Source organism: Staurois parvus, unplaced genomic scaffold (assembly GCF_062004578.1).
Source record: "Staurois parvus isolate SC_StPar_1 unplaced genomic scaffold, SC_StPar_1.0 ptg000145l, whole genome shotgun sequence".
Classification (NCBI taxonomy): Eukaryota; Metazoa; Chordata; class Amphibia; order Anura; family Ranidae; genus Staurois; species Staurois parvus.
The window spans coordinates 16,311,991-16,324,277 of record NW_028317941.1 but is presented as its reverse complement, the minus strand read 5'-3'; the positions used below and the strand labels follow the sequence as shown (position 1 = coordinate 16,324,277).

General features: G+C 43.5%; 1 protein-coding gene across 1 annotated transcript in view; it reads right to left on the bottom strand.

Moving 5' to 3' along the window:
* CLCN4 (Cl-/H+ antiporter 4) overlaps positions 1–11,855 on the bottom strand; it is a 97,763-nt gene extending 85,908 nt beyond the window's left edge. The window contains exons 1-2 of the mRNA XM_089673899.1: positions 11,708–11,855; positions 95–257 (exon numbers count right to left, since the gene is read on the bottom strand). The gene's annotated coding sequence lies outside the window, so the exon portion shown is untranslated. The remainder of the gene's footprint in view (positions 1–94; positions 258–11,707) is intronic.
* Positions 11,856–12,287: the final 432 nt, after the last annotated feature.

The window sequence follows — 12,287 nt, the reverse complement described above, 5'->3', positions numbered from 1 at the left end:
GCAATCCTGAGATAAGAATTGGAGAAAACAGAAGGAATGTGTCTTTGTTTTTGTCTGTTTCCCCATCAGAGAGAAGCATTTTTTATGGTTTTACCTTTTTTGTTAGCAAGTTGTTACACTTTGTTCACCTGTTCTCTTCTTTTCCACTAATTCACAGTCACAGAACTGGTAAAGGGGATGATGGCAGCAAAAATAACTCGGTTTCCATAAACTGTAATGAATACATAAACAGGACTCCCATGTCAATGTAAACTGGCCTGCAAAATGAAACAGGATAACAGATTAGCCTATGTATTATAATATGCTAAAATCACACAGTACAGTTAGTGGAACAGAATATAGTCTCTGGGTATCATTCCTATTACATTTTATATTATTGTATAAAGATATTTAGCAAAATGATGATGACCAAGGTATAACGTTTCAAGACAGTAATATGCTACAATAAATGTCTGTAACAAGTTCCCTGTTGATGGGCATTTTTTCCTGCATTTGAAACACGTCAAACGTTTGACTGCAAAATCCCATTGGCTGTGTTTAACCTGCCTTGTGTTTTTGTCCCAATGAAAATCTTTTCAGCTCTGGTTGCTCCAGTCCCTATAAACTTGAATAGAAAGTACATTGAGATTTGGTATATGGACCTTGCTGTTAAAACAAAACAGATAGAGCCACCCTGCAAAAATAGATTACCAATTCTTACTGTCTGGCGGTATATCAAATGTTCACCCTGCTCCGAGGCTGTGAGCAGTGTCATTATCTGACACTTCCATGTGTGTTGCTTAGCATGCTCTCTGCTGGGCCCTGTGATTCATCACTAGTTGCTGCATCACTACTAAATGTTGTAGGTGTAAGATTTGACAGAAGGAACCACAGAGCACAGTGAGGCACCACACGTTCTTCACTCCCAGAAGTGTCAGAGCATGTGTCCAGGCCTGTCTAGACTCACAGACAGGCACCATGACAGGCAGACACCAGTGGTAAAGTTCAATTTGTGTAAAGCAGGCTGAGGGTCTAAGCAGACCAAACAGCCAGGGGACAGAATATGCACTTTGTATCTATGTGATGCAGAGAACCACTGCAATAAGTAATCCTTGTGTAGATAGGGGCCAGGTGCCACAAAGCTCAACAAAAAAGGCCAAACTGGACAAGATCTCTGTATTGCCGCAGGATTGCAAGAGATAGCAGTAAGGGAGTCAGAGGCTGCAGGCACTGCCTAGACTTTAATCCCCTTCTATCCAGACGTGGGGAGTAGAATGGGGAGAGGCATGAGGAGGGGGTGTGAGGGGAAGAGGAGAGAAACAAGGCAGAAGCTTTTGGTGTGCCAGGACAGTATGCCGTAGGGGTCCCACCTCATCCCTTTAAAACAAAACACATTAATTATACAGGTTCTGTGGCTGATTAAGGTGGTAATTAAACTAACCTAGTGTCTTATTTGCACTAAATTAGCCTCAGAACCTGAGTAATTATTATGTGTTCGGTTTTAAAGGGATGAGGTGGCAACCCTAGTCTGCTGGCCTGCAGAGGAAACTGTGATTGGGAGACCAAAGAAGCCAGGAGGTGCTATTTTGTGGGGTGTGCAAAAGTGGAAGGACCCTGCCAACAGAGGAACAGAAAAAGAGCCACAAGGGAACCACGGTGTACAGAGCAGGAAGAGCCCCTGGGAGATGGTGGCATGAGACAGGAGCAGAGAGAGAGTAAAAAAGGTGGGTTGTGCTGTGTTGTGCAAAAAGAAACCCAGATGCCTGCCAGAGGCATGGTCTGTGAACTCTATAGATTGAGAAGGAACGGTTCTGAGCCAGAAGATCCAGATACGCATGAGTAACAAGCTCAGGATTGAGAGTGGAGTCCCAGTGGTGAAAATGCATTAGCTGTGAGAGGCCCTTTGCCACCCTTATACTGAACTTGTTTTGCTGCCAATGAAACTTTGTTGTTCAGGAGCATAGATAAGGACTAAGCCCCAAAAGATAAGCCGCCTTGCTATTGGCATTCTTTATTAATGTGGGGATTTCCATTACTACTATCGACACCATTTAAGTTGTTTCCTTTTATTAACCTAGTGTTTTCTTACCAGGGCCTTCATCAGCTATTTAATGGGAAAAAGGTAACTTGTGTTACTGTACTGTTTATTACCTTGGTACTCTATAAGAGGTCAACCATATTGTGGTAAGATCTGTGTTATCATGTTCTGTTATAAGGCCTTGTCCCGGCCCTAGTAATAAACCCTTTTTTATTGCTACTGCTCTTTCCATGAGTGTTGGGTTCAGTTTAGGATGGATTACCATTGGGGAACAGCAGAAGAGCCCAACATCTGAGCAGCTACTTTGGGAATCAGAGTACACAATGGTACATCAGTTGACAAATAAAGGCAGCTCCTGCGGCAATGAGAGTACATAAAGGTGACATAAAAGTGAGCCCTAAAACGTACTTTTAGAATGGCCCCAAAGAACACCGTCAGGCATGGCCCCAAAGAACACCGTCAGAACTGTTTCTGTACTATTAGTAACATAGTAGCGAGAGGCCTACTGGGTGATGGGCCAAGTCTGCAACCACTATGACACGTTTAAAGGGGAAATGCTGCTAATGGAGAAGATCCACCAAGAATAGAAATACCAGCAAGCCTTAGCTCAGGAAAGGACATTTTCCCTGGCAATAAGTGGGAGTGTGTCATCAGGAGACAAAAGTTCCAAAAAAATGTGGCTCAAGGTCTCAGAAAAATGTGAAGTTGCCGCAGAATGTAGAGAGAAGCTGTATGGGAAGCTCTGGCAAAACATGGAAACAAGTGCAATGTTTGGGATGCAATGAATGAAGGCATGCTGTTGCTAAATATCCCTGGACCTTGGATACAGGAAACCTGGCCAGACAGAGGTATGTTTTTCCACCAAGTTTGTGTTGATAAAATGTCTTCAGTCACCCCTAGCAACCATGAAGAGTCCAGGTCTGCAGGTGCTGGCAAGGCACAAAAAGTGGGAATTAGACCTTAGTAGCGTGGCCCACTGTGTGTTTGGAGAAATACTTCCCTCTGTTCAATGCCCTGTTCAGAGGGAAAACAAATATTGTCAATTATTCTAAAATGATGTGGTATTTGATGATGTAAAAAGCTTTATGTGTTTACCTGAGTAATGTGAGCAAATGCTTATATAAATATGGTGAGAAGGCCACTAAAGCAAGTGTGAAGTTTCCTCTAACAACAGTGTCAGGTGAAACAGAGGTGTCCCTAGAAACCTTTGAGGAGCCTGGAATGACAGAGTTAGAGGCTTCTGAGGATAACCTTCGTGCAGCTCTGGTGGGCAAAAATGTTCTCTAAAAGGCAGATGACATTATGCATGTGTAGCACCCACCTGGTTAGTGTAGGTTGCTAGGTAAATTTAGTTTAGCTCCTCTGTAATTAGTGGAGCAGGGGATTGATTGTTGTAGTCTGCTCAGTGTTTCACATGCTGCTGGTTTGATTGCTTCCCCCTGCATTCTAGAGGATTCTAGAATTACAGTGGGAGGAAGAATAGGAGGGCAGCCTAAATATTTATGGTGACCCAGCCAATCCCTGGAGAGGTGTGTCCAGTAGGTGGCAGGGAAGCCCATAAATAGTCTGAAGCCTGGAGCAGAGTGTTGTTGGGAACCCTGCCACAAGAGTTCCCTGTCTAGGCGGCTCTGCTCCTCTGGGCAGCCTGCTGCGTGGAGGTCATCAAAGTCTCAGCTAAAGCTGCTGGGGCCTATTATCTAATGTCTGTGATTTTTCCTTTTATGGTCTGGAGAATCTCACTGAAGGATACCTGGTGGAGGCTGGAGGAAAGAGTGTCCAGTGGTTCTGTGGTATTGTGAATCTGTATCTCTCTTACTGAAGAGTGCCAGGTAGATTTCAGAAAGAGGCAACCTATGATCCTGTGGTATTGTGAAAACTGACCTCATCCTGTGCCCTAGAGACTGTGTTCAGTTCTCAGTTCTACTAAAAAGCAAGTCATAGGCATCTTAGTAATGCCTAGTAAACTTTGTGGAAGCTCTCTGCCAGAATAGCGAGAAGTGTTTTCAGATAATTCAGTGTCCCAAGTTCTCTGCACTCCCATCCAAGTTAAGCTTTAAAATGAAACTACAAAAGACACCCCTAGACTATTTATTTGAGTCATTGAAAGAAAAGAAAATACTGTGAGCCCTGCTGTGTGTGCAGTAAGTTTGGGGAAATGGGACCATTAAAGCCAGAGGCTCCTTTGGGGTGCACTACACATGTGTTAAAGAAAAGCCACAGGCTCACAATATTTACATTATGTGTTTATGCAGTCTGCTATAACTAAAGGTGAGGGGAACCAATCTGACAATACCCGTTGTGAGGCTGTGGAGCCACTTGTGGTCGCTTATTGTCAAGAAAGTGCAGGATAAAATACCTGAAAGTGTTCAGCACCTTTCTTCACATACACTACTCAAAGGCTAAAGGAAAGTAAAAGTGACAATGTAAAGAAAATGTCCAGTTGTGAACTTTGTAATTGTATCTGCCCCAGACACTCGATGTTTGGTTGGCATATGTGGATTTATGTTACTATGAAACTCCACAAAGGACATACAGTGAGGAACAGAAGTATTTGAACACCCTGTGATTTTGCAAGTTCTCCCACTTAGAACTCATGGAGGGGTCTGAAATTCACATTGTGAATTCCCACTCTGAGAGACAGAATTAAAAAAAAAATTCAGGAAATCACATTGTATGAATTTTAAAGAATTTATTTGTCTTGCACTGCTGAACATAAGTATTTGAACACCTGAGAAAATCAGTGTTAATATTTGGTACAGAAGCCTTTGTTTGCAATTACAGAGGTCAAACGTTTCCTGTAGTTCTTGACCAGGTTTGCACACACTGCAACAGGGATTTTGGCCCACTCCTCCACACAGATCTCCTCTAGATCTGTCAGGTTTCGGGGCTGTCGCTGAGCAACACAGAGTTTCAGCTTCCTCCAAAGATGTTCTATTGGATTTAGGTCTGGAGACTGGCTAGGCCACTCCAGAACCTTGATATGCTTCTTACGGAGCCATTCCTTGGTTATCCTGGCTGTGTGCTTCGGGTCGTTGTCATGTTGGAAGACCCAGCCACGACCCATCTTCAATGCTCTGACTGAGGGAAGGAGGTTGTTGCTCAAAATCTCACAATAAATGGCCCCATTCATCCTCTCCTTAATACAGTGCAGTCGCCCTGTCCCCTTCGCAGAAAAGCACCCCCAAAGCATGATGTTACCACCCCCATGCTTCACAGTAGGGATGGTGCACTTGGGATGCAACTCATCTTTCTTTTTCCTCCAAATACGATGAGTGACGTTTAGACCAAAAAGTTCTACTTTGGTCTCATCTGACCACATGACTTTCTCCCATGCCTCCTCTGGATCATCCAGATGGTCATTGACAAACTTCAGACGGCCCTGGACATGTGATGACTTGAGCAGGGGAACCTTCCATGCAATGCATGATTTGAAACCATGACGGCGTAGTGTTCTACTGACAGTGACCTTTGAAACTGTGGTCCCAGCTCTCTTCATGTCATTGACCAGCTCCTCCCTTGTAGTTCTGGGCTGATTCCTCACCTTTCTTATCATCAGTGATACCCCACGAGGTGAGATCTTGCATGGAGCCCCAGTCCGAGGGAGACTGACAGTCGTCTTTAGCCTCTTCCATTATCTAACAATTGCTCCAACAGTTGATCTATTTTCACCAAGCTGCTTGGCAATTGCCCCGTAGCCCTTTTCAGCCTTGTGGAGGTCCACAATTTTGTCTCTGGTGTCTTTTGACAGCTCTTTGGTCTTGCCCATGGTAGTAGTTGGCGTCTGATTGACTGTGGGGTGGACAGGTGTCTCTAAAGAGCTCATACAGGTGCTACTAAGTTAGATTAATGAGTGGAGTAGAGGTGGACTTTTTAAAGGAACAGTAACAGGTCTCTGAGAGACAGAATTCTTGCTGTTTCTTAGGTGTTCAAATACTTATGTTCAGCAGTACAAGACAAATAAATTCTTTAAAAATCATACAATGTGATTTCCTGAATTTTTTTTTTAAATTCTGTCTCTCAGAGTGGGAATGCACCTACAATGTGAATTTCAGACCCCTGCATGATTTCTAAGTGGGAGAACTTCCAAAATCACAGGGTGTTCAAATACTTCTGTTCCTCACTGTATAGCTAAATTGTTTTCAAGACAATACCATTATTTGGAGCCCCATTACTACCCAAAAAGATACAAGGTCTCATAACTGCCCTGTTTCTAATACGGATGATGTGAACTAGAATGAAATATTCAGACATATCCCTTAGAAACGTACTCATAAGAAGCCTCAGAAGTGTCTCTTGGGAACTTATGCCATTGTGGTGGCAAACAAGTGTAGAATGTACAGTGAAGGAAATAAGTATTTGATCCCCTGCTGATTTTGAATGTGTGCCCACTCACAAAGAAATGATCAGTCTAAAAATCGAATGGTAGGTGTATTGTAACACTGAGAGACAGAATAGCAACAAAAAATTCAAAAGAAATGCAAGTCTAACAAATGATGCACTAATTTGCATGTTCATGAGGGAAATAAGTATTTGATCCCCTTTTCAAAACATGACTTAGTACTTGGTGGCAAATCCTTTGTTGGCAATCACAGAGGTCAGACGTTTCCTGTAGTTGGCCACCACGTTTGCACACATCTCAGGAGGGATTTTGGCCCACTCCTCTTGGCAGATCCTCTCCAAAGTCATTAAGGTTTGGTGGTTGATGGTTGGCAACTCGAAATTTTCAGCTCCCTCCACAGATTTTCAATCGGATTAAGGTCTGGAAACTAGCTAGGCCACTCCAGGACCTTGCTTCTTCTTGAGCCACTCCTTTGTTGCCTTGGCCGTGTGTTTTGGGTCATTGTCATGCTGGAACACCTATCCACAACCCATTTTCAATGCCCTGGCTGAGGGAAGAAGGTTCTCAAACAGGATTTGATGGTACATTGCCCTGTCCATCGTCTTTTTGATGCGGTGCAGTTGTCCTGTCCCCTTAGCAAAAAAACACCCCCAAAGCAGAATGTTTCCACCACCATGTTTGACAGTTGGGATGGTGTTCTTGAGGTCATAGGCAGCATTCCTCCTCCTCCAAACATGGTGAGTTGAGTTGATGCCAAAGAGCTCGATTTTGGTCTCATCTGACCACAACACTTTCAACCAGTCCTCCTCTGCATCATTCAGATGTTCAGTGGCAAACATCAGATGGGCCTGGACATGTGCTTTCTTAAGCAGAGGGACCTTGTGGGCACCTGCAGGATTTTAATCCTTGTCGGTGTAGTGTGTTACCAATTGTTTTCTTGGTGACTGTGGTCCCAGATGCCTGGAGATCATTGACAAGATCCTAGCATGTAGTTCTGGGATGATTCCTCACTGTTCTCATGATCATTGACACTCCATGAGGTGAGATCTTGCATGGTTCACCACACCTAGGGAGACTGAAAGTTGTTTTGTGTTTCTTCCATTTGCGAATGATTGCACCAACTGTTGTCACCTTCTCACCAAGCTACTTGATGATAGTTTGGTAGCCCAGTCCAGCATTGTGTAGGTCTACAATCTTGTCCCTGACATCCTTGGACAGCTCTTTGGTCTTTACCATGGTGGAGAGTTTGGAATCTGATTGTTTGATTGCTCCTGTGGACAGGTGTCTTTTGTACAGGTAACAAAATTAAATTAGCAGCACTCCCTTCAAAAGACTGCTTCTAATCTCAGTTTGTTACCTGTATGAAAGACACCTGGTAGCCAGAAATCCTGCTGAATGATAGGGGATCAAATACTTATTTCCCTCATGAACATGCAAATCAGCGCATAATTTGTTAGACATGCATTTTTTTTGAATTTTTTGTTGCTATTCTGTCTCTCATTGTTACAATACACCTACCATTCAATTTTTAGACTGATCATTTCTTTGTGAGTGGGCAAACATTCAAAATCAGCAGGAGATCAAATACTTATTTCCTTCACTGTACTTCTAGTCACATACTGGGAAGTTCACTTTAAATGCTGTATGGACAGTATTTCCAAACGGAAAGGCATGAGGGAAAGGAATTTGAGCAGTACAGGTCCTACAATGAATTGATTTGTTTTTTTCAAGATAGAACTAGAATATATACAGTGGGGCAAAAAAGTATTTAGTCAGCCACCAGCTGTGCAAGTTCTCCCACTTAAGAAGATGAGAGAGGCCTGTAATTGGCATCATAGGTAGACCTCAACTATGAGAGACAAAATGAGAAAAACAATCCAGACAATCACGTTGGCTGATTTGGAAAGTATTTTTTTGCAAATTATGGTGGAAAATAAGTATTTGGTCAATATTAAAAGTTCATCTCAATACTTTGTTATATATCCTTTGTTGGCAATGACAGAAGTCAAACGTTCCCTGTAAGTCTGCACAAGGTTGGCACACACTGTTGCTGGTATGTTGGCCCATTCCTCCATGCAGATCTCCTCTAGAGCAGTGATGTTTTGGGGCTGTCGCTGGGCAACACGGACTTTCAACTCCCTCCAAAGGTTTTCTATGGGGTTGAGATCTGGAGACTGGCTAGGCCACTCCAGGACCTTGAAATGTTTCTTGCGAAGCCACTCCTTCATTGCCCGGGCGGTATGTTTGGGATCATTGTCATGTTGGAAGACCCAGCCACATTTCATCTTCAATGCCCTTGCTGATGGAAGGTTTCTCACGATACATGGCCCCATTCATTCTGTCCTGTACATGGATCAGTCATCCTGGTCCCTTTGCGGAGAAACAGCCCCAAAGCATGATGTTGCCACCCCCATGCTTCACAGTAGGTATGGTGTTCTTTGGATGCAACGCAGCATTCTCTCTCCTCCAAACACGACGAGTTCTGTTTCTACCAAACAGTTCTATTTTGGTTTCATCTGACCATATGACATTCTCCCAGTCCTCTTCTGGATCATCCAAATGCTCTCTAGCAAACTTCAGACGGGCCCGGACATGTACTGGCTTAAGCAGGGGGACACGTCTGGCACTGCAGGATCTGAGTCCCTGGCGGCGTAGTGTGTCACTGATGGTAGCCTTTGTTACGTTGGTCCCAGCTCTCTGCAGGTCATTCACTAGGTCCCCCCGTGTGGTCCTGGGATTTTTGCTCACCGTTCTTGTGATCATTTTGACCCCACGGCGTGAGATCTTGCGTGGAGCCCCTGATCGAGGGAGATTATCAGTGGTCTAGTATGTCTTCCATTTTCTAATTATTGCTCCCACAGTTGATTTGTTCACACCAAGCTGCTTGCCTTTTGAAGATTCAGTCTTCCCAGCCTGGTGCAGGTCTACAATTTTGTTTCTGGTGTCCTGCGACAGCTCTTTCGTCTTCACCATAGTGGAGTTTGGAGTGTGACTGTTTGATACTGATATCAAGTTCAAACAGGTGCCATTGATACAGGTAATGAGTGCAGGACAGAGGAGCCTCTTAAAGAAGAAGGTACAGGTCTGTGAGAGCCAGAAATCTTGCTTGTTTGTAGGTGACCAAATACTTATTTTCCACCATAATTTGCAATTAAATTCTTTCCAAATCAGTCAATGTGATTGTCTGGATTTTTTTTCTCATTTTGTCTCTCATAGTTGAGGTCTACCTATGATGCCAATTACAGGCCTCTCTCATCTTTTTAAGTGGGAGAACTTGCACAATTGGTGGCTGACTAAATACTTTTTTGCCCCACTGTATATATATATATATATATATATATGTGTGTGTGTATATATCCATTAAATGTTATATTTAACAGACTAAAAGGGACCAAATAAGAGAAATTAATTTTGAAGGTTTACATACACGTTCATTTCCTACCTTTAATCACTACTGGGGCAGGAATTGATTGCTGAAAGATTTGGCAGTTGGTATTTCCTTAGTGTGAAAATGCTTTAAAAAAGGAGGTGAGGGGGGTTAGTTACTGTAAGTTAAATGACCATCTGACATCAGCTTTGGACATGAATCTTCCAGCTAACTAGTTACTTCACTCAAAGTTTAGATCTAATTAAAAAGCCTAAAGGTGAATAACTGAAATATCACTTTTGTGAAGTTTATATTTGTTAATGATGAATAAATGAAATGTAGCATAATACACTTTAAAATGTCCCAAGAAATGACAGCAGGATATTAGCAGTATTGTTGTATAAGGCATGAGAATATTATGCAGCAGATAGGACACATATTTTATGTGAATTTAAAACCTGCAAAAAAGAACCATTCTAAGAGTTCTTTTGTAGGTAACCTGTATACTTCAAGGGGGTCTAATAGCAGAGCAGGGGACCTAAAAGCTTAATATCAGGGGGCCTAATAGCAGAGCAGGAGACCTAATAGCCTAATATCAGGGGGCCTAATAGCAGAGCAGGGGACCTAAAAGCTTAATATCAGGGGGCCTAATAGCAGGGCAGGGGACCTAATATCAGGAGGCCGAATAGCAGAGCAGGGGACCTAATAGCCTAATGTCAGGGGGGCTAATAGCAGAGCAGGGGACCTAATAGCCTAATATCAGGGGGCCCAATAGCAGAGCAGGGGACCTAATAGCCTAATATCAGGGGGGGGCTAATAGCAGAGCAGGGGACCTAATAGCCTAATGTCAGGGGGGCTAATAGCAGAGCAGGGGACCTAATAACCTAATGTCAGAGGGGCTAATAGCAGAGCAGGGGACCTAATAGCCTAATATCAGGGGGGGCTAATAGCAGAGCAGGGGACCTAATAGCCTAATGTCAGGGGGGGCTAATAGCAGAGCAGGGGACCTAATAGCCTAATATCAGGGGGGGCTAATAGCAGAGCAGGGGACCTAATAGCCTAATGTCAGGGGGGCTAATAGCAGAGCAGGGGACCTAATAGCCTAATATCAGGGGGGGCTAATAGCAGAGCAGGGGACCTAATAACCTAATGTCAGGGGGGCTAATAGCAGAGCAGGGGACCTAATAGCCTAATATCAGGGGGGGCTAATAGCAGAGCAGGGGACCTAATAACCTAATGTCAGGGGGGCTAATAGCAGAGCAGGGGACCTAATAGCCTAATATCAGGGGGGGCTAATAGCAGAGCAGGGGACCTAATAGCCTAATGTCAGGGGGGGCTAATAGCAGAGCAGGGGACCTAATAGCCTAATATCAGGGGGGCTAATAGCAGAGCAGGGGACCTAATAGCCTAATATCAGGGGGGCTAATAGCAGAGCAGGGGACCTAATAGCCTAATATCAGGGGGCCTAATAGCAGAGCAGTTATGCAATACATGGCATGGTACAGTACAGCACAGTTTCAATACAGGTATACGGCAAGATAACTATGGTCTATGAATACATATACTGTATATATACATATATATATATATATACACACACACACAAACATACTGCTGTGTCTCTAACAAATGCACTTGTGTGTTAGTGTATACAAGACAACATTGCCCTTCTCTGCTATCGGACTGCCTGTGAATGAATGAATCATTAATAATTAGACGCTGCCAATACTGACACAGCACGGAGACTTGTCCGCTGTATGTCTGACATTCTACTCAAAGCATTGCAGTAGATTATGAACGCAGTTTGCCATTGCAGGACAAAGAGGCTTGATGTTCACAATAGGCCTTCTGCTTCATGGCCCATATGGCAGCATTTGTGCTGTCAGCTGCCCATACAAAGGCAATGATAAGAATAGCAGCATCATCTATGCCATTTTAGCACAGTAATGATTTTCTATGCAACATACAGACACTGTGCTCTTACCTGCAATGCAACATCACTTAGCCCAGACCCTTGGCTATCCACAGCATCATTCTCCTAGGTGGTAAAGCTGTTGGAGCAATGATGTCATTGAGGGGAAGCGCAGAAGTCATGTGACTGAGAAGTCCATTTACAGAGAGCAGCCTGCCTCCATCCGTCAATGGCTGATTTAAAGGGACGATGTCCTGCTGTCAGGGGAATAGTGCATGTGCTTGTTCTTTATTTGTGTGCCTTTGATTACGTATCTAAGCCCAGGCTGGGAATAAAATACCAGGCAGGCTTTACAGGCATAAAGCAGATTAGTGGTTTAGGGGCTATTAGGAAGAGGAATGCCATTCACTACACATATAATTCATCACTTGAATTTGTTTAGATTTCTGAACATTAAATAGAAGTACCAGAAAAATGCATTTTCCTAAGGCACTCTTTACACTGCATTTCAAAGCAGTGGCGCACTGTGTCAAGGCAGTAAATTCATTTTAAATGAGCTGGCATTGCACAAAAACGTTTTTGGCAATGCAGCGCACCACATTGCATGGTATGTGTGTTGTTCTGTGCTGTAGTGCAGGTATGATGGAAACTA